This window comes from Vicugna pacos, chromosome 10 (assembly GCF_048564905.1).
Source record: "Vicugna pacos chromosome 10, VicPac4, whole genome shotgun sequence".
Lineage (NCBI taxonomy): Eukaryota > Metazoa > Chordata > Mammalia > Artiodactyla > Camelidae > Vicugna > Vicugna pacos.
The window spans coordinates 54389956-54410396 of NC_132996.1; positions in this window are offsets into that span (position 1 = coordinate 54389956).

A 20441-nucleotide genomic window follows, 5' to 3' on the forward strand; every position below is an offset into this window, starting at 1 on the left:
TAGATAAGCACTTCAAAGGCTGTGTGTTTATCTGAACGACCTGCCGCTCTTGAGAGAGAAAAATTACCTTGGATATCTTTTCAGGACACGTTTACTTATGATACACTTTCCTCTTTTTAAAATCTTCGGGATAAAAGTACAATGAAAAAAGCATCGAACTTTATTCTTCTGATCCAACCAAAGTCAGAAATTCTACAAATTGAATACAATGTGTACTTTAGAAGTCAATGGGACCTAAAAATTTCCTAAATGTACCGAAGTAGCCACAAATTCCAACAGTAGCTTTTCAAAGTAGGTTTCCACCTGTCTTCAAAAATCTCCTCTATTGTGCATACCTGGAATTAATTTTATTATGTATGGGAGAAAAGAGTAACTGGGGAGAAGGCACATAGTATGAAAGGGAATTACAATGTTGTTACTAATGGTCATAGAAAGACCACCTGGAAACATTCTCCCCAAATGAGAATATCTCAGAATGTAAATAATGCTATTTCTCTCTTTCTCTCTCTCTCTCTCACACACACACACTTGATACGTTTACCACTTCTACATAACTGGAGATCTGATATTTGCAAAAATGTGGTTTACGCCATTTATAATTCAGAAAACAAGATAGTTTATGATAGACCTGCAATGGCCCCTACTCACCCCAAATACTAAATAAAATCAGAATTTTTTTTTCATTCACTTGATGATTCAACACTCTGTTAGCAAATGTCTGATATTGGAAAATCCCAGAGTAAGACGCTGCCAGGAATGCAAAATGAATATGACTGAGAATTGGCCTTTTATGTCTTTTAAAATAAATAGCGGGGAAAATTACAAATAACTTTCTGTTAAAGAAAGGCGTTCTGAAATGATGTGTATGTAAGGAGAAAAACACTCAATATTGAGTTTGATTTTGAGTATCAAGAAGAGTTTTGTAAATACAATCAAATTTGAAGCCCCAAATGAGATTTTTTTTTCTAACCAGAATTGGTTCGATTTAGGTGAAGTATGTCTGGAAAGAAAGTCTGATGCTGTATTTCAGAATGAAGCACATGGAAAAATAGAATCAGAAATGACGCTGAAAATTTTATTTCAAACAAGATTGAAGGAGCCTATGGTATTAGACTCGGACACTTGGACTTTGTTCTGCAGGTAACAGGGAATTGTTGGAACTTTTTGGAGAAATAAATGATATGATCTAGATGCTTTAGTTCTAAATATTTTACAGGTCCCGAAGGTATTAAGCCAAATTCAAAAAAGGGAATTATTTGACTGACATCCAACAAGTTTCACAACTGGATCACCTTTGTTCCTTAGAGTTTTCTTATTTCTTCCCTCCATTATTGGTACCTTATTCAGTCCTTCTATGAAAGTGGTTATTTTATATATCAGCCTCTCTGTTTGTGAGATGAGAGGCTTTTTTTTGTTTTTTGAAAGAACAGCCCATCCTTTAACTAGAAGAGGTTAGCAATTTAAAATAAAGCTGCTATCTGCTTTAAATTTTAAATAAAACTTAAATGACAAAAATTATATTGTGAAAAGGAATCATTTAGTGAATGCCTTTAACTGAAGTTTTCCATTTCCTTCCTTTGTGTGATCCTGCTGAACTCCTCTCTGATCCATTCCTTACATATACATCCCTCTCAGCTTAAAGGACCTGATCACTGTTGCTTAGTGAGGATCATCTGCTTGCATGATTTATACCTGGTATGTAATGAACCCCCAACCACCATTCTTTCATTAGTAATTGGTATCACACAGACCTCTTTTTTCCCCACACAAAGTTGCTGCCCATTGACTACGAGGCACAATGGAAAAGACCAGGTGTTTAAATCAGCGATACCACCTTGTTGAGAAAGTAAACACTGGAGACTGGACATTGTATGTTTCCATGATTACAGCCTATATTGAAATGTACTCTTGCAACAAACACCAAATATAAATATTATATTTAATTGCCCCATTCTACTTCAAAGCAACCTTTCTTGTGATTCAGGGGCTATGCCATGGATAAAACTGGGGTTATTTCTATATGAAGTTTTTTTTAATTTCCTAAGTGCCCGCCTGGCAACCCTTGTCTAAGAAACTGATGCCTGATCTCTTCTTTGGTGTTTTGATGGTTTTATTTTCTGATGCTCTTACTAATAAAAAGAAGCAAAAGGCCTCTCATAAACATTCGAGTACCTGTCTGAGGCATGGTGACTTCTACTTCTGTTGTCATTGTGGTTTTTCTGTGGGTATTATTGCCTCCCACCAGACCCAAGGTTTTATGGAGTCAAAATGCTGTTATATATGTAGGCAGAATTACTATTTTCTTACTAAGTGTTATAGGAGCTTTAGGCAGGAAGAAATTAGTAATTTATCATTTAAGAAAGATGCAATATTTACTAAAGCAGCTGAAATTAAGTTTCTCATTTATAATTGAATCACACCATCAGCAAGACTGCTTGAAAGTTCCACGGGCAGCAACAGAATTTTATAAACTATAGCTACCAGTACTAAGTGGATCTGAAAATCCACAATTTATTTATTTTCCCCTCTCCAAGCTCTTTTTCTTCCCCATTTGTATAGGGGAGGCTTGGAGTGTGGCATTATTGTCTATTCTTGACTCTGTTTCTTTAAATCCGGATCGTTCAACATCATTCATCAATCTGAAAGGGACCCCATTCTTCATACTAAACATGACCTTTACATTTCCAAGGCGACTCTGCTTGAACAACCCAAGAACAATGTATTCCCTTATTTCTCACTATTTTTCAATCCTACACAGCTTTCAGAGAACACACTCTATAAGGATTTAGAGCCTAAGATAGCCTGAGAATGACCCATTTAACTGACAAATAGACCTTTAACCTGCTGGATGGATACATCTTTCTAACAGAAAAACAAGTATTTTGTTTTCTTGCTCAGGCATTTTGGTATAAACTCTTTATTTGTTTTTATTAGTATAATGCCCGCACAGGGGGCCAACCTCAACATTTCACAGGATCCTAAAACGTAACAGGACCAAAGGTAAATTAATGAACATCTTTCTTTCCTTTCTAGAGCTCCAGGAAAGATATTTCTTAGAATTTTTGAGCATGCTCCAAATTTTCTTACCTCTTTAATTCATCTTTTTTTCTTTTTTCCTCTTTGTGCTTTTCATTTTAGGCATTTTTCTATTGGCAGGCTTTCCGGTTCACTAAATTTCTTTTGTGATATAGCCAATCTGGTGTTTAAATGACCAAACTGAAAATTTTCTGTATTTTATTTTTCAAATCCAGAATTTCCATTTTATTCTTTAATATAGGTTCCAACTACATATTGAAATCCATCATTATTTTATGCTTCTGTCCCTTTTCTATTTTCTTTAGCATATTAATAATCGTTATTTTAAAATTCTTGCCTGGTAACTCTAATTCTGGTATCATGTGTGTATCAGTTTCTTTTTATTTCTATTGATTATTGATCATATTTTTGAGGTTTTTTCCTTATCTAGAATACAAGAAGCAAACAGCCTCCAGATAATGCTGTCTATCTTCAAAGGTGAAGTTTCTTTCTCTTTCTTTTCTCTTTTCCTTCTTTTCTTATCTTTTCTCTTTTCCTTCTTTTCTTATCTTTTCTCCTTCCTTCCTTTCTTTCTTTCTTTCTTTCTTTCTTTCTTTCTTTCTTTCTTTCTTTCTTTCTGTTCTTTCTTTTTCTTTCTTTCTCTCTCTCTTCCTTCCTTCCTTCCTTTCTTTCTTTCCCTCTCTCTTTCTCTCTTTTCTTCCCTTTCCTTCCTTCTTTCCTTTCTTTTCTCCCTCCCTCCCTCCCTCCCTTTCTTTCCTTTGTTAAGAAGACAGGATAAGAATAGACACCTCAATCTAAAATAGACTGAGCTTAGTCAGGATTGGGTTGGATTTATAGTAAGTCTCAGCCCACCTCTGGTGCAACTTTATTTCTCTTGCCAGAACACCTGAGGTTTTGACTGAGAACCTAGCTGATGTTTGGTCTCTTTACCTTGAAAGTCTGCAGTAAGTCAGGTCTTCTGTTTTGTGCACTGCCTCTGCACCCTGCCACACTATGTAGTTCTAAACCTGGGAAGTGCTGGGGACCAGTTGCATGTTGGAGACAGGCTCCCTCCCTTGCTGGCTTTTGCTTCATAAGCACTGGGAGACTCTACCACTGTACCTTTAAGAAGCTCTCAGCTTGGCTTCCCAGCCTTCTGTGTGTAAATTCACAGCTCAGCAAAAGTGCTTGTGTCAAGCCAGCTGGTCATCTGAGTTCTCTAAGTCACTAACTTGTTATGCCAGCCCCGAGTGACCACTGAAAGTCCTCCCTTTCTTTTTCCCCCCCGTGGGGCTTCTCTACCTGGGATGAGCCTAATCCTTAAGCCTTACCCAGAATCAAGAACCACCACTGGGGGAAAGTTGCTCTTGCTTGTTTGTGTAATTCATAAAATACTCTGAGAAAGAGCCGTGAATGAGGTAGGAGACATGAAGAAAATATGGTGGTGTGGAAACAAGGCATAAGAATGTTTCAAGAAGTATGAACTTCCATTACTCACGGTCGGAACCAGAGACAACACTGCTGCTTCTTTGTCCTTCTTACTCTTCTGCTGTGTGATCCTGTGCAGACTGAGTCTGAGACATCTCCAGTCTGTTGACTTTCATCTTGGCGAAATCTAAGATTGGAACAAGAAACCAGATGTTTCAAAGTTAGTGACCATGAAACGAAGAGAAGCTGAGAACCCGAGAGCTTTTGACAAGTCAATGTGCTAATTTAGCCATTGACCTTTGTCCAAATAAATAAAGCAAATAAAATTTTACACATTATTATTCTGTCGTCTGTTATCATCTAGTTAAATTTCTGTTCAGACCTATATAGTAGGGGCAAAGCACTTTCTGTATTATTTACTGGCTTGCTTTAGTAGTTTCATTTTGTATAACTTTGAAATTATATTCTTTTTGAGAAAATGTATCTGGACTAAGGTTTGCTTTGTAAAAATGTTTTTTCATCTAAATTCCCAAACCATGTTTGTCATAAGAAAATGAACTTGCTTCTTCCCTTATAATTTTTAACTACTGACTGTGAATTCACAAAAAAATGTTGAAAAAAATTTAACGTAAAGGACTGTGAAATTCTTTTATAGCTGAAAACATATCTAAAATTATTTCTTCTCGTAAGCCATTTTTATGTAAAATAAATATGTGATTCTTCAGATTTTAAAACACAATGAAAAATGTTACCTATCTGTAAGCACTAGTTTTTATCAGAAAGACAATTTACCTGTTGTCTAAAATAGTCTTCAGCTAAATATGTAGAGATGGAGGTATAACGTTAAAAAGAATGCTAATGTGGGGCATTGTTTAATTCCTTATATCCATCTATGATTCCTATTAATTGACTAATGGGCACATTGATACATTTTCCCATTGTGAATATTGTATTTTATCCACATATTTTTAGTGTCTGTGTATGAACCCACTCACAAACTATTCCACCTTAAAAAACCTTACATGTGAGATGTTTTTACCATTGCACAATTTCATAGTAATCGTAATTACCTTTCTAGTAAATCAATAAAGCATATTGCAACACAAATAAAATTGATGTTCATTAAAGTATAAAAGCAAATACAGTCCCACCTATAAAGTCTGTCATATTGACACTAACTATATTTAAAATCAAATTTCTGGGACACATTTTATAAGTCACCTCCTCCCACACCTTTTTAGAAAAGGTCTAAGTTCAAAACTAGGATCATATCTACAAACAGTACTTATAAAATTTGACATGCTCATATGCAAACTTCAAATAGTGTCACAGAATCAAAAAACTACAATTAACCTCTGAGATCATCTACCTTCTTGTTAAACACACAAGAGAAAAGGATTTAACACACTGAACCCCTTGATTGCTTTTTGAATAATGTTCAGAAGGGGACTGAGATTTCAGAAAATTGCACAGAGCAATAAAACATTTTGATCAAAATTCTTAAATTCTCTGTTCTCACAGTTTGTGCTCCCCCTCCCCCATGCCACCTCTTTCAGCTGCTTTGACTTTTTCAGAACATGGCAAGAGTTAAATCCTACTCAGCCTTTGGAATCCCGAGGAAGCCCTCATTAGTTTGCTTTTTAACTGTAAAGGAAATTCAAAAGGAATTAACTGAAAACTCCAAAATGTGTATCATGAAACTATATATTCAACTAAGGTCAGGATAACTTTATTCTTGAATTCTACCCAGTTGGTGACATTTTATATTATACCTGCAAGATACTGGTTGAAATCTAATTTAAATGACTTAAATAACTCCAGACCGGATAATAGCGCCATGGTCTTCTATTGACTGAAAGTAAATGTCAAGGTGATAAAAACTAATCAACTCTGTTTTACTCCACCGAAATGTTAAAAATTTCATAAACCTAAAATTCACAAACAATAGTTGTCCTTACTTTTAAGGACACCGGATATTGCCATTTTTACGATTCTACTAGGTTTCCAGAATAGCTTCTGGATTCACATCAGACACCTATAAATGCTTCAAGCTTTATGGCATTGAAAAGGAAGACTGCCAAAAGACTACCAATATTTCAAATAACCTTCCTCTCTTATAAACTTTTTTTAGAAGTTGAACTTCCTATCTTAGTGGGAAGTTACAATTATTAATATGAATATCACAGGATAATAAATCAAATGGTCAAATACAGTTGGTATTCATAATTATTTTAAAATTATATTCTACACCAATCACTAAACATTTTTAATGTTCATTTATAAAAACAAAATGGCTGTCAGGTGATTAGTCATTTGTGAAGCATCACTGCTTGGAAAGCTTTTACGAAGCTTGAAATTTACAGTAAGTCGACTTTAGTCATTCTTTTATTCTTTCAGAATGAATGGCAATAAATCTCAATGTGTATGTACTACATCAATGTGACAGTCCACGGTATCAAGGTGGTATATGAAATTCTCAAAACTGTGTATTTAAATATGCTCCATTTCACTCAGAAGTAGGAAGCACTGACTATGAATCAACCTGATTTAAAGATTTTTTTTCCTTCTTTCTTTTCTTTTTGACTATAATCTAAGAAATTCAGCCAACCATGAAAAACAACATGGCTAGATTCAGTAATAATTTCTTGTCAGTATAGCTAAAGTGTAATAAGACAGAACCTTGCACTACATTGAATAGAATAAAAATAAGTATAAAATAAGACATAACCCTCAGATTAACTTGTAAAGGAAATAAGAAGAGACATTTAAACAATAATATTGAAAATATTGCATAATTGTGGTTGATTGCACTCACATACTCCTCACGTATTTAAGTTAGAATTCTCAGAATAACATTTTTCCTAATAAACAGTCAGACCCATCTCTTGGCACCCCGGGTATCATACTATGAAGGGTTTCTCATTTTGCCAATCTCTTGTAATTAATCTGGAAGGCAATAGTCAAGTGAGAAGGAAGAGACTACTAGCTAGTACTAAAAAAAAACTCAGATTCGTGTTCAAAAAATATGCTCCATTAAAAAAAATCAGGTCGGAAAGGTGACATAAATCTCTTTGACAGGAAGTAAAATAGAATTGTCATTCAGCAAAGGCTGGACACCTCACCACTATCTCTCTAACACAGAGTTGCCTAAAAAGTAAAATAAGCAAAGAACTTGTCAATCCTTAGATCCCACCTGAATAAATAAAAAGATTCTCATTAAAATGAACAGAGAGTAGATTACAAGAGTGAGGGATCCTTTAAGCAGGTAGGGAAAGGAAGAAAAACCTGCATTCTAGACCTTACCCATTTCTTTAGAGTTGTTACTGATCTGAAAGATCCAATCTATTTAGATACAAACTGAAAAGTATTGTTGAATGTCATTCCAAACTTGAAATAAGGGTACAAGAGTTGGCAAACGTGTTAGTTTATGTGCCTGATATCCAGAAAAAAGTATTCAAATTTTATTATGTGCTGTTATACATGTAATATGTATTGACTTTACTTAAAATATTTCAGTTATATAAAATTAGCACTAAAATTTCTGAGCAAGATGACTGTCTTTTTCCAAACCTGTGTCCTGTATTTGGGTATGTTAACAGCATATTTCTTTCCTCCATCCTAAAGTCCTTTCTAGGACTGAGACGGTAACTCTTTAATTCTTTGCTTTTTCTATGGGACAGTGCAAGTAACACATCACCACTCAGTAAACAGTATTACAAGCATCGTGAATAAGCAGCTCTCAAACAGATGTTCTTCTGGGAGACGTCTTTCAGCAATTCTTCAAGATATCCATGTCTCTTCCATGTTCCTCTTGCTATTTTTCAAGATTTTAACCTCTTCTGTATAATTTCTCTACTGCAATTGCTACTCTGACCACCTGAATAAAGGAAGTACTCCTCAGGTCATGCATAGCATTGCTGACATGACTCTACAAGGATGTTGAGAGGAACAGGGACCAAACTAGGAATCAAAACACCGAAATTTAGTCCTAACACCAACACTACTTTGGGCATGTCTCTGGGGAGTTTTCTTGCTGTATCTGGGTCACAGTTCTCTCATTAGTAGCATAAGGGAACAAGCCTAGATAAACAGAGGCCTGTTACATAATGTCCAGTTCTGTGTTTCTCCAGAAAGATCATCTTTTTTGTCGTATGTGTCCTATGCAATAGAGTGGTGGGGGAAAAAAAGGGGGCTAGGAACCAACTTGGATTAAAATCCAAACTCATTATTCACTAGCTGAGTTCTCTTTGGTACCCTATTGAATTCTGCAGAACTGTAGTTCTTATTTGGAAAATGAAAATAGTAGTAAATACTTTACATGCTTGTTACGTGTTTTATATGATGGACTAGAGCTAAGAGCTGGATTAATATTAACTTCTTTCTTCCATTATTCAAGGCACCATTCAAATCATATGCCCTCTTGAAGGTTTTAGTGATTTCTTTTATTTCAAGGCAAAAATTAGGTGTTGTATTTGAAATATATGAATCACTATCTGGAAGTAATCTTTTCTTATTCTTTATTCTTTCATTATTAATAATGATCACTATGTGATAAACTGTTGTGTTGAATTAAAGTTGATTTCATAATACAAGTGTTCTTATGTATGTTGTATATAAGATTAATAAAAGAGGTCATAATTTTGTCTAATAAGAATAAGAATAAGAATAAGAATAAGAATAAGTGAATGAAAACAGTATTGGATATAAATCCATTGCATTGAATCAGGGATTTTAACTTTAAAGGAGCCTAGGAGTTAGCAAGAACACCTGAATGTCTAGGTTTTGATCTTGAGAAGCAAGAGTTTCTGAAATTACAGGAGCCCAACTCTGCACTTGGAAGAGACTAGGGTTTCAATTAAAATACAAGTCATTGTGTAGACTGTCTTGTTAACTCATGAACTCTAAACAATGTAACTTAGACATAGGAAGAGAATTATAATCAAAGGAATTTTGAAGAATGAGTAATTTTAAAAAATGACATTGAAATAAAATTACAATCACCCTGAAATTTTTGGAAGAATGTTTTACTTTGGCTTTTGATCATGCCTGCTTTATACTTACAAAACAAGGATAAAAGCAAACTGTAGGATTTAGAGTGATAGCCTAGAAATCAGTTTGTTTATTGTAAATAGTTTTGCTATGAACGCAGGGTGCGTGCATCTTTTCAAATTGAGTTTTTGTCTTTTCCAGATATATGCCCAGGAGTGAGATTGCTGGATCATATGGTAACTCTATTTTTAGTTTTTTAAGGAAACTCCATACTATTCTCCATAGCGGCTTTACCAATTTACATTCCCATCAACAAGTGTAGGAAGGATCTCTATTCTGCACACCCTCCCCAGCATTTATTGTTTGTAGACTTTTTGTTGATGGCCATTCTAACCAGGGTGACATGGTACCTCATTGTAGTTTTGATTTGCATTTCTCTAATAATTAGCTGTGCTGAGCATCTTTTCATGGGCCTGTTGTTCTCCAAAGAATACGTATTCTTTGGAGAAATTTCTCTTTAGGTCTTCCATCCATTTTTTGATTGAGTTTTTTTTTTTAATTTTTATTGAGCTGTGTAAGCTGTTTGTATATTTTGTAAATCAACCCTTGCCAGTTGCTCTGTTTGCAATTTTCTCCCATTCCCAAGATTGTCTTTTCATTTTGTTTATGGTTTGTTTTGCTGTGCAAAAACTTTTAAATTTAATTAGGTTCCGCTTTTTAAATTTTTGCTTTTGTTTCCATTAACAAAATGGAATCTCCCGAAATACTGAGATGATATTTGAGATAGATTCCAAAAAACATTGTTGTGATTTATGTCAGAATGTTCTGCCTACGTTTTCCTCTAAGAGTTTTGTATCATCTGGTCTTACATTTATGTCTTTAGTCAATTTCAAGTTGATTTTCTGTATGGTGCTAGAGAATGCTCTAATTTCTTTCTTTTACATGTAGCTGTCCAGTTTTCCCAGCATCAGTTATTGAAGTGACTCTTCTCCATTGTATATTCTTGCCTCCTCTGTTGTAGATAAATTGATCAGAGGTGTGTGGATTTATTTCTGGGCTTTCTATCTTTTGCCATTGATCACTGTGTCTGTTTTTGTGCAAGTACCATACTGTTTTAATTACTGCAGGTTTGTAGTATAGTCTGAAGTCAGGAAACATGATTCCTCCAGCTCTGTTCTTCTTTCTCAGATTGCTTTCACTATTTCAGGTCTTTAGTGTTTTCATACATACAAATTAAAAATTTTTTTGTTCTAGTTCTGTGAAAAATGTCATTGGTAACTTGATAGGGATTGCACTGAATCTGTAGATTTCCTTGGGTAGTAAGGTTATTTTAACAATATTGGTTCTTCCAATCCAAGAACACAGTACATCTTTCCATCTTTTTCTATGGTCTTCAATTATAGGTTTTGGAGTATTGGTCTTTTGCCTCATTAGGTAGGTTTATTCCTAGGTATTTTACTCTTTTGGATGCTATGGTAAATGAGATTGTTTCCTTCACTTCTCTTTCTCATACTTTGTTGTTAGTGTATAGAAATGCAACAGATTTCTGTACACTGATTTTGTATTCTGCAAATTTACTAAATTCATTGATAAGCTCTAGTAGTTTTCTGCAGGCATCTTTAGGATTTTCTATGTATAGTATTATGTCATCTGACAGTTTCACTTCTTTATTTCCAATTTAGATTCCTTTTATTTGTTTTTCTTCTCTGACTGCTATTAGTACTTCCAAAACTATGTTAATAAAAGCAGTGAGAGTGGGCATTCTTGTCCCTTATCTTAGAGGAAGTGCTTTTAGCTATTGCCAAGACATGGAAGCAATCTAACTGCCCATTAACAAATGAAGGGGTAAAGATGTGGTATATATATGTGTATATATACATGCATATATATATATATATATTTATATACATATGCACAATGAAATATTACTCATCCATAAAAAAGAATGAAATAATGCCATTTGCAGCAACATGATGAAGCTACAGTTTACCATACTAAGTGAAGTAAGTCATACAGATAAAGACAAATACCATATGATACCACTTATATGTGGAATCTAAGCAATTATACAAATAAACTGACTTAAAAAACAAGAGGAGACTCACAGCCATAGAAAGCAAATTTATGATTACCAAAAGGGAAAGAGAAGGAGGGCTAAATTAGGAGTTTGGAATGAACAGATACACATTACTATGTATAAAAAAGATAAAACAACAAGGGCTTACTATATAGCTATATTTAATATCTTGTAATACCTATAACAGAAAAGAATCAAAAAGAATATATATTTATATGTATATATGTCTATAACTGAATTGTTTTGCTGTATATGTGAAACTAACACAATATTGTAAATCAGCTTTACCTCAGTTACAAAAAACAGAAAAAAAGAAATAAGTTTGTTTATAGTCAGTTTTGAGTGTGCATTTAGCTAAGCATTGATATGTGGAGTTATAGAATCTTGTATATCTCTGAAAGTATATACTTTGTTCGTGGTGTCATAAGCCCTCTTTACTAAAGGCTTATTATTAAGATAAACGTTTGCTTTATGCTTTTAATTGTGTCTGATCTTGACATTTAAGAGTAGAATGGTTTTATTTCATGTGAGAGATAAACAAAACAGGTAAGCTTTAAGTGTAACTGCAGAAGTTATCACACCTATCAAACCAACATTTTAGAGATCACTGAAGTCATCCCACCGAGTCAACAAGCATAAGCCCAGACATGCTACAAAGCTTCCAGTTCATAAAATCAAAGTCAATTTTAACATTTCATGATTCAATAATTATAAAACAAAAACATTGCTGACAGTCTACGGTCCAGTAGAGCATGTCATTTGACTGTTTTTAGGGGTTGAAAAGGAACGACGATTTTAACACTGTGGCTGTTAATCTAATCACATTATATGCTGCTATATTTATTCATCACCTATTGCCCAAATTTTCAGGAATGTATACGTTTTTCATCAATAAAACATAGGAAGATAATCTAGTTGTAAATACAGGTTATTTGAACTTAATATCTAAAAGCAAGTCCAAGCTGTTCTAAACGTCAACACTAGAGAAGTTCATGAGGTCTTTAAAGGAGCCAGCCCGGAAGTCCACGAAAGACACAAATGCTGCCTCTGGAAACACACTGGAACGACCTCCATCTGGGGCCTTCTGCGAGCCAAGTTTTTCTCGTAAGTGGTCACAGCAGTTAGGTTCTTTGCTCCAGATGAGAGAGAAAGGCACCAAAGGGAACTATTCTCCACCCTGCAGTCAACAGGAAAGTGCTGTGCAGAGTGAAATTATAATTATACGGTGATGTGTTAATGAGCTTTGAAAATGTTTGGCTGGATAAGAGAAAAGTGTCTGGATTGACTAAAACAACTATGTATCTGAAAATACAATACACATTATTAACAGCAAGTCTGTGTGCTAGAACGCACGTGCCTGCATGTGTGCATTGGCAGAGAAGTTACGCTAACAGTGCCTAGAGGTCCTTGTGTGTATTTATACATTCAGTTTATTAAAATGTTTTCCACTGAACTAAGAAATAGCTTCAGAATCTACCATCTTACTGAAATGATCTGAGGAAAAATAGTGTAACTTTCAGCCAATTTTAGATAGAACTGTCAAGGCCAAGAACCACCACCTTAGAAAAGTAAATCTTCCTGGAAATGGTTTACTTTGAGTATGGATTAAAAACCCTGGTGGCAATGACCTGCTGAGTTCCCTGCCCACATACGATCTAGTTCTCATAACTGTAAATTACCCTGGTCAAATTTCTTGAATTAGAAAAAGAAAAAAAAATTTCCTGGTAGGTAGTTAAAAAGGAGCCCTGAATACCTGACAATATAATTTGCATCAGTTCAAATTCTCTGCGGATTCCTATATTTACCTTCATATTAACTGAAGAAACTAGACTAATTGTTTATACGTAGTGAGCTAGTTTCTCCCTCCACCTCATGCCTCACACAATTATAACACTGACTCACCATCACATTTCCTTGTCAACTATTCCAGTTCTTCCAAAATTATGTTACTACCAAGGTTGTAGGATGAAAGTTATCAGCTGCAAAGTTTAAGCACAAGGTGACTGTTTCTCAATGCATGGCTCAAAGCAAACTCCGAATGCATCAGCATGATGTAAGGTGTTTGGCTGTAACGCATTAGCTTTGTTTTAAAGAGTCTATAACTAATAATCCATTAAGTGGCTAAGTGTGTGAGTAGCTTGATTTTTAATAATTAGAATAAATTAAATTTGCCTCAATATGACCGTTCATGTATATATATCCATATGCTTTCTTAAGTACGGAAAACACGTAAAGTTAGTACATGTTATGATCTTTACCTGAAGGCTGCTTAGAGCATGTGCACAACTCCTGCTTCATGTTGAGAAGAGAGTGATCGCAGAGCTAGAATACTGGCACCTTGCACTTAAAGGCTAGGATTCTCCAACTAGAGTCCCGGCAGCTGCAAGCATGGTCTCTGCCTTCTTATTAAAAGTAGGGGGTTCATGGATTGGCCGGATCATAGTTAGCATTACACAGAAGCTTGTTAAAAATTCAGAAGCTCATTCCCTACCTCATGACCATATAGATCAGAATCTGTGGTGCAATTTAACAAGATCCCCAGACAATAATACAATCAATTTCAAGAAACACTGCTTTAACATGCGGGCCCATCCACTTACTTGGGCTTCTATACCATTCTAGAATGCTTCTGCAAATTCGGTTAGATATTTCACCCTGATATACCTAGTATATCCGAACCCAGGAGGTAAAGGAAATTGCTGTGAAATGGGTCTCTGGCCAATTTTATAGGTAGAGATTCCAGGAAATATTTGGCAATACAAATAGTAACAGTTCCTAAACTAGTGGTTCTGAAAACTTCCTTTGCCTTAAAGTCATCTGGAGAATTTTTTAAAAATTACCCTTACAGGAGCGCTACCCTAAAACAATTAAATTTGGATTACCAGAGGTGAGATAAGGTTATTGAGAATTTTGAAAAGCTTCCAAGGAGATTCTAAATTTCAGCCAAGGTAAATCCATCACATTACAGAAAATTTAGCAGGAATTTTAACTGAATTAAATTGAAATGTACCATGTTATAGGAAATTTAGCAGGGACTTTAATTGAATTAAAGTGGTCTGGGCCAATGATTTTCAAATATTTATGTAAGACTATTAAATATTTAAAGATCCAGGACCCCAAAAAATCCAAAATATAGGTACTAATTTATTTTTTATAAGCATAAACATATGGAGAACCTACCATTATGACTAATCTCTGCTCTGGTTTAAACCACAGTGAATTTTTCTGGATGAAACGAAACTCTTCTAATAGTTGTATATAACCAAAATTGGAATTTAATTTCAAGTAGGTGGAGTGATCTGGATAGTGATCTGGATTAAATATACTAGTCAATGATGACTTATTTTTTAAAAAGATTTTTTTTCTTTCTTTCTAATTTATATACCTTAAAAAAAAACCTTTCAATTCTTTCTCTTGCCTCATTGCATTATCAAGGACCTCCTTATAATGCTGAATAATAATGATGAGTGAGGACATCCTAGTCTTATTCTCAATTTCCCTGTTTCATGTTGAGAATTCTCTTTTCAGCTTGAAACAGGAATTATGCACATGTTCTACGCATTCTGGAAGGCATCCAGTCTCTTACAATTAAATATGCTGCTAGCTACAGCTTTTTTAAGATGCTCTTTATCAAGCTGAGGAAGTTCATCTCTATTAAGGTTTGCTGAGAGCTTTTATCTATGAATGGGTGCTGAATTTTATTAAATGCTTTTCGACATTAATTATATGATCATATGATTTTTTAACCTGTCGATGTGGAAAATTCCATCACTTTATCATTGACAGATGAACCAGCCTCGGATACCTGGAAGAGGAGGTCATCAAGGAGAAGTGACCACTGGTTGACCCTCAGGCTGGACCTGGGCCATGGGAGGCTCCTCACCCCCTCCCCTGTTCTTGGAATGTATGTTCCACCCACTGTTCCCAAAGCCAGAGTCATTTTCAAGGACACAGTCCTGAGAAAGCAGTGTGTCCTGAGAGCATCTAGATGGTATATATGACCGAACCCAGTTAAAGCCTCTGCAGAAACTTTAATGATTCTGGCAGGCGGGTATGGAGACATACTCATCTTGTGCCCGCCCAAGGCAAGCCTTGTATGTATGTTCCCTTGCCTGTTAAACCTGCTAGCTCCTCATCTGAAGTGGCCTGCCTCTTTCTTCAGTCTCTGCTTGCCCTTCAGTTATGTGGTCTAGTTTACAAACCAACACCGTCTGCTTGTGGTGCATTATCCCTTTTATTAGGATTCAGTTGGCTAATACTTTGTTGCAGAATTTTGCATCTCTATTCATAATAATTACTGGTCTGTAGTTTCCCTTCCTTGTAATGTCTTCACCTGGTTTTCATGTTAGGGTAATACTTGCCTCACAGAATGACAGAATGAATTAGAGTGTTCTCTCTGAGTCTCATTTCTGGGGAGATTATAGAGAACTGGTACCATTCTTCCTTAAATGTTCCGTAGAATTCACAAGTGAAACTGTCTGGGTCTGTTGCATTTTGGGGGAAGACTATTAATCAGTGATTCAATTTATTAGTAGACATAGAGCTATCTAAGTTCTTTCTTTCTTTTTGTGTGATTTTGGTAGTTTGTGTCTTTCATGGAATTGGTCCATTTTATTTAAGTTATCAAATATGTGGGCATAGAGTTTTTTCTACTATTCATTCTATATTTTAATATTCATCAGATCAACAGGGATGACTCTCTTCTTGATTTCTTATTTGATAATTTGTGTCCACTGTTTTGCTGTTGTTTGTTTGTTTGTTTGTTTTGGGTAGCCAGATTAAAGACTTATCAATATTTTTTCTGAGAACATTTCTGCTGGCAGTGAAATTTATTAGTGTTAGTTTCGGTTTATACGAGGAAGTTTTTATTTCTGCTTCACTTCTGAAGGATAATTTTGCTGACCACAGAATTACTGGTTACATTAAATTTAAACGTATATGAATGAATCTGAGCCAAGTTTAACTTTTTGTAAAGGATTAAACTGAATTGATTTTAGCTTACTGGAATAAACAAAAATGTTTCTGGACTAAGGTTACTTATATAGAATTTTATTTAATTGAATTAAACATTCTAAGTATCTAATATGGATTAAATGTACTGAGTCTTGACAGTTTGGTTTCCGTATGTTAAAATGTTTTGAATTAATCTGGATTACATTGATACCTTTCATTTCATTATAATATGATTTTTATAAGGATTGTATATAATATTTTATCTATTTTGAATTATATTCTGCAGAATTGTGTTTAAAATGGCTTGAATTAATTCATTGGGTCTATTCTGAATTTATTTGACTTTATTTTAATTTTAATAAAATAGTATTCCTCTGTGGATTAAATTTTATTTAATTAAATGGTTCTTTTCTCATCTTGTTCAGATTAAACTGACTGAGTCTACTCTGACTTAGGCTTTATCTAGTGTTTCAGTTTGGATGGAATATGGGAAGCGAAAATGAGAAGAGAGCTATAGAAAAATGTGTTAAGAGATATTAGAATATAATGGAAAAAGGCAGTTTGGGTCTGGTATTTTCTTAAATGAATTTAATTGAACTGGCAGCTGAGACCATTCTTTTAGAAACCTTCAGTCAGAATTATGCGTTTGTCTTTCTAAGAGACAAAATATTTTACAAGTGATGACGCATCTTCCTTTTTTCCAGCTTTCATTTTTAATTAGTCATAGATTCTGTGATTTTGTGTAATCAGGTCTTGGCTTTTTCCCCTTCCTTTGTATTCTAAAATAACAAAGAAAAACTTACGTTCAAATTTTCTATCCAACAGTTAATTGGCATCTAGTTTCAATCGACTTAACTATGTCTGTCATTTTTTTTCCTTCTAGTTTTATTGAGATAACTAGCATATAATTTTCTATAAGTTTAAGGTGAACAACATGATTTGACATACATATATATTGTGAAATGACCACCGCACTAAGGTTAGTGAACGTCTATCACTTCACATAGTTACAAAAACCTTTTTCCTTGTGATGAGAACCTTTAGGATCTACTCTCTTAGCAATTTTCAAATATATAATACAGTGTAGTTATCTAAAGTCACCATGCTGTACATTACATCCCCAGAACTCAAGTTTATCTTAGCACTAGAAGCCTGCACTTTTTGACCAGCTTAAACCATTTCCCACCTTGAAACCCACCTCTGATAACTACCAATCTGTTCTCTGTTTCTATGAAGTTTGTTTGTTTGTTTTGTTTTATTTTTAAATTATGCCCATAAATGAGATCATATAGTTTTGTCTTTCTCAATCTAGCTTATTTCAGGTATCCTAATGCCCTCAAGGTTCTTCCATGTTGTTACAAATAGCAGGATATTCTCCTTTTTATGGCTGAATAATATTCCATTACATATACACATGTCACATTTTCTTTATCCATTTATCCATCAGTGGACATTAGGTTGTTTCTATGCCTTGACTATTGTAAATAAGGCTGGAATGAACAGGAGAATGCAGGTATCTGTTTTAGATACTGATTTCATTTCCTTTGGAGATATACCCAAAAGCAGAATTGCTGGATCACATGGTAGTTCTATTTTTAATTTGGGGGGAACCTCCAAAATGTTTTCCACAGTGGCTGTACCAATTTACATCCCCACCAACAGTGTACAAGTGCTCCCTTTTCCCCACATTCTCACCAGCACTTATTTTCTCGTCTTTATAGCCATTCTAACAGTGGGGAGGTGATGTCTCACTGTGGTTTTGGTTTTCATTTCCCTGATGATATGTGATGCTGAGCACCTTCCCACGTACCTGTTAGCTATTTCAATATCTTCTTTTGAAAATTGTCTATTCAAGTCCAATTGGCCATTTTTAAACTGGATTTATTTTTTTTCTTTCTGTTGAGTTACTAATTTCTCATCTATTTTGCATATTACCCCCTTATCAAATATGTGATTTGTAAGTATTTTTCCATTTGGTAAGTTGCCTTTTCACTTTGTTGATGGTTTTCTTTGCTGTGCAGAAGCTTTTTAGTTTTGATGTAATCTTACTTGTTCATTTTTGCTTTTGTTGCCTATGGTTTAGGTGTCATATCCAAAATTATTGCCAAGACTGGTGTCAAAAAACTTTGACATTTTTCCTGTTTTTTTCCTAGCATTTTATAGTTTCAGGTCTTACATTTAAGTCTAAATATCTACCTAGGCAGAGCTTTTACAGGCCTATATCATATATATAATCATTAACTTTGTTACTTCTATTCCCATGAGGGCAGAAATGTTTGACTGTTTGGTATACTACTGTATCCTCAGCACCTAAACCCAAAGCCTACCATATATATGTATATGTATATATTGTATATGTATATATATGTGTACACACACACACACACACACACATACACACAATGACTGACTCTTAAATGTACATAGCCCTTCATGGTTTCTAGAAACACTTCCATCCACAAGCATTTGTCACCTGAGATCCTTGTGATAGCTCTATGAAATCTAATTTTGTCGTTCTCATTTTATACATGAAGAAACTGAGGTTCAGATAAGTGGAGAGAGCTGCTCAAGATTCCCTCAGATTTATGCATTCTGACTCTTCCTACTCTCATAGGGTTTTGCCCTGAAATAAATGCTGACACACAGTAGGTCCTCAGACTTCGCTAGACCTAAGCAAGGGAAAATAAGGCACGTTATTAGTTGTCAACTCTTTGTTTTAGAGGGCTTGTTTTCCACTCCCAGCTAACTGCAGTTAGTCATGAGGTATAAGGATAATGGAGATATATCATCTTCCTGGTGAGCAATTTTATACACTCTACTGCCAGTAAAATCAAACATGGATAGCTCCAGGCCATATGCAAAATCTGCATTAATCTGAAAGATAAAGCATGAGTCTTTGCAGGAAATTTGGGCAATGCTTGCTTCAGACCATAGTTCCTACTGCTCCCGTGACACAAGTTCATCCTCCTCTACTGTCTAAGGGGTTACCTTAGTAGAAAATTGTAATCATTGATTGAGATATGTTAGTTAGGCTGATGTGCAGGGAGGGATTTTGATGGTCTCTTTTTTGACTGCTGTTTTCTTTGGTAAAGCAAATTCTGCTCTTGTAGGAAATCTGTTAGCAAGGGCACCATCAGTGATGGTTGTTCCTTTGTTGCCATCTTTTGTTTGTGCATTTGGAGAAGTTACTCAACATCTATAAATCTCAGACTCTCGTCATTTATAAAAAGGACAGGAGAGTTTGCTATCTGAGAAATTAATCATCATAAGTCACTTCTGAAAATTTTACACATGCCTAATTGCAATAACCAGCAGAACACCATTAATAATAAGCACATCTTATAAAATCACAAATAGTTTCTCATTGCCAGTGGGTATCATTTGTGTTCACTGATTAATGTATCAGATAAATCTTTTTTATTAATGAGAGCAAGAGAGAACAAACACCACATTAGGGAAGATGTTTCACACAACGCGGCAATACAAAAACATAGGTCAAAGGCACCATATTGGAAAGGAGCTGCCGATGGAGTATCAGCCTGGTGCTCTTAAATGTTCACTTCATCCATGCCTCAGTGGGTAACCTATCTACCACTGAAGGGTTCACAAAGAAATTAAACATGAAACTGGCATACTAAAAGAATAACCTGGACTATACTAATTTTTGGTTTTTGGGTAGCTTAATTTGAAACTGTAAAATAGTTGTATAGACATTTATGAAGTTCCGTACTTTGTAACAAAAAAAATCCTTCACACTTAACACCATCTATTCCTGCTATTTAGAGGAACCTCATGGGAACACCCTTGTTTATAATGCATATTTTTCACCACAAAGTTATGTGTGAGCAACACAGAACCTAGGAGAAAAAAATTATCCTAATACCAAAACATAACCCATTTCTGTTATTTTGCTTTTAAACAGGAAGAACCTCTTTTGTGAATGCTGAATAGTCACACACTGATTATTTTACCCCTTTCC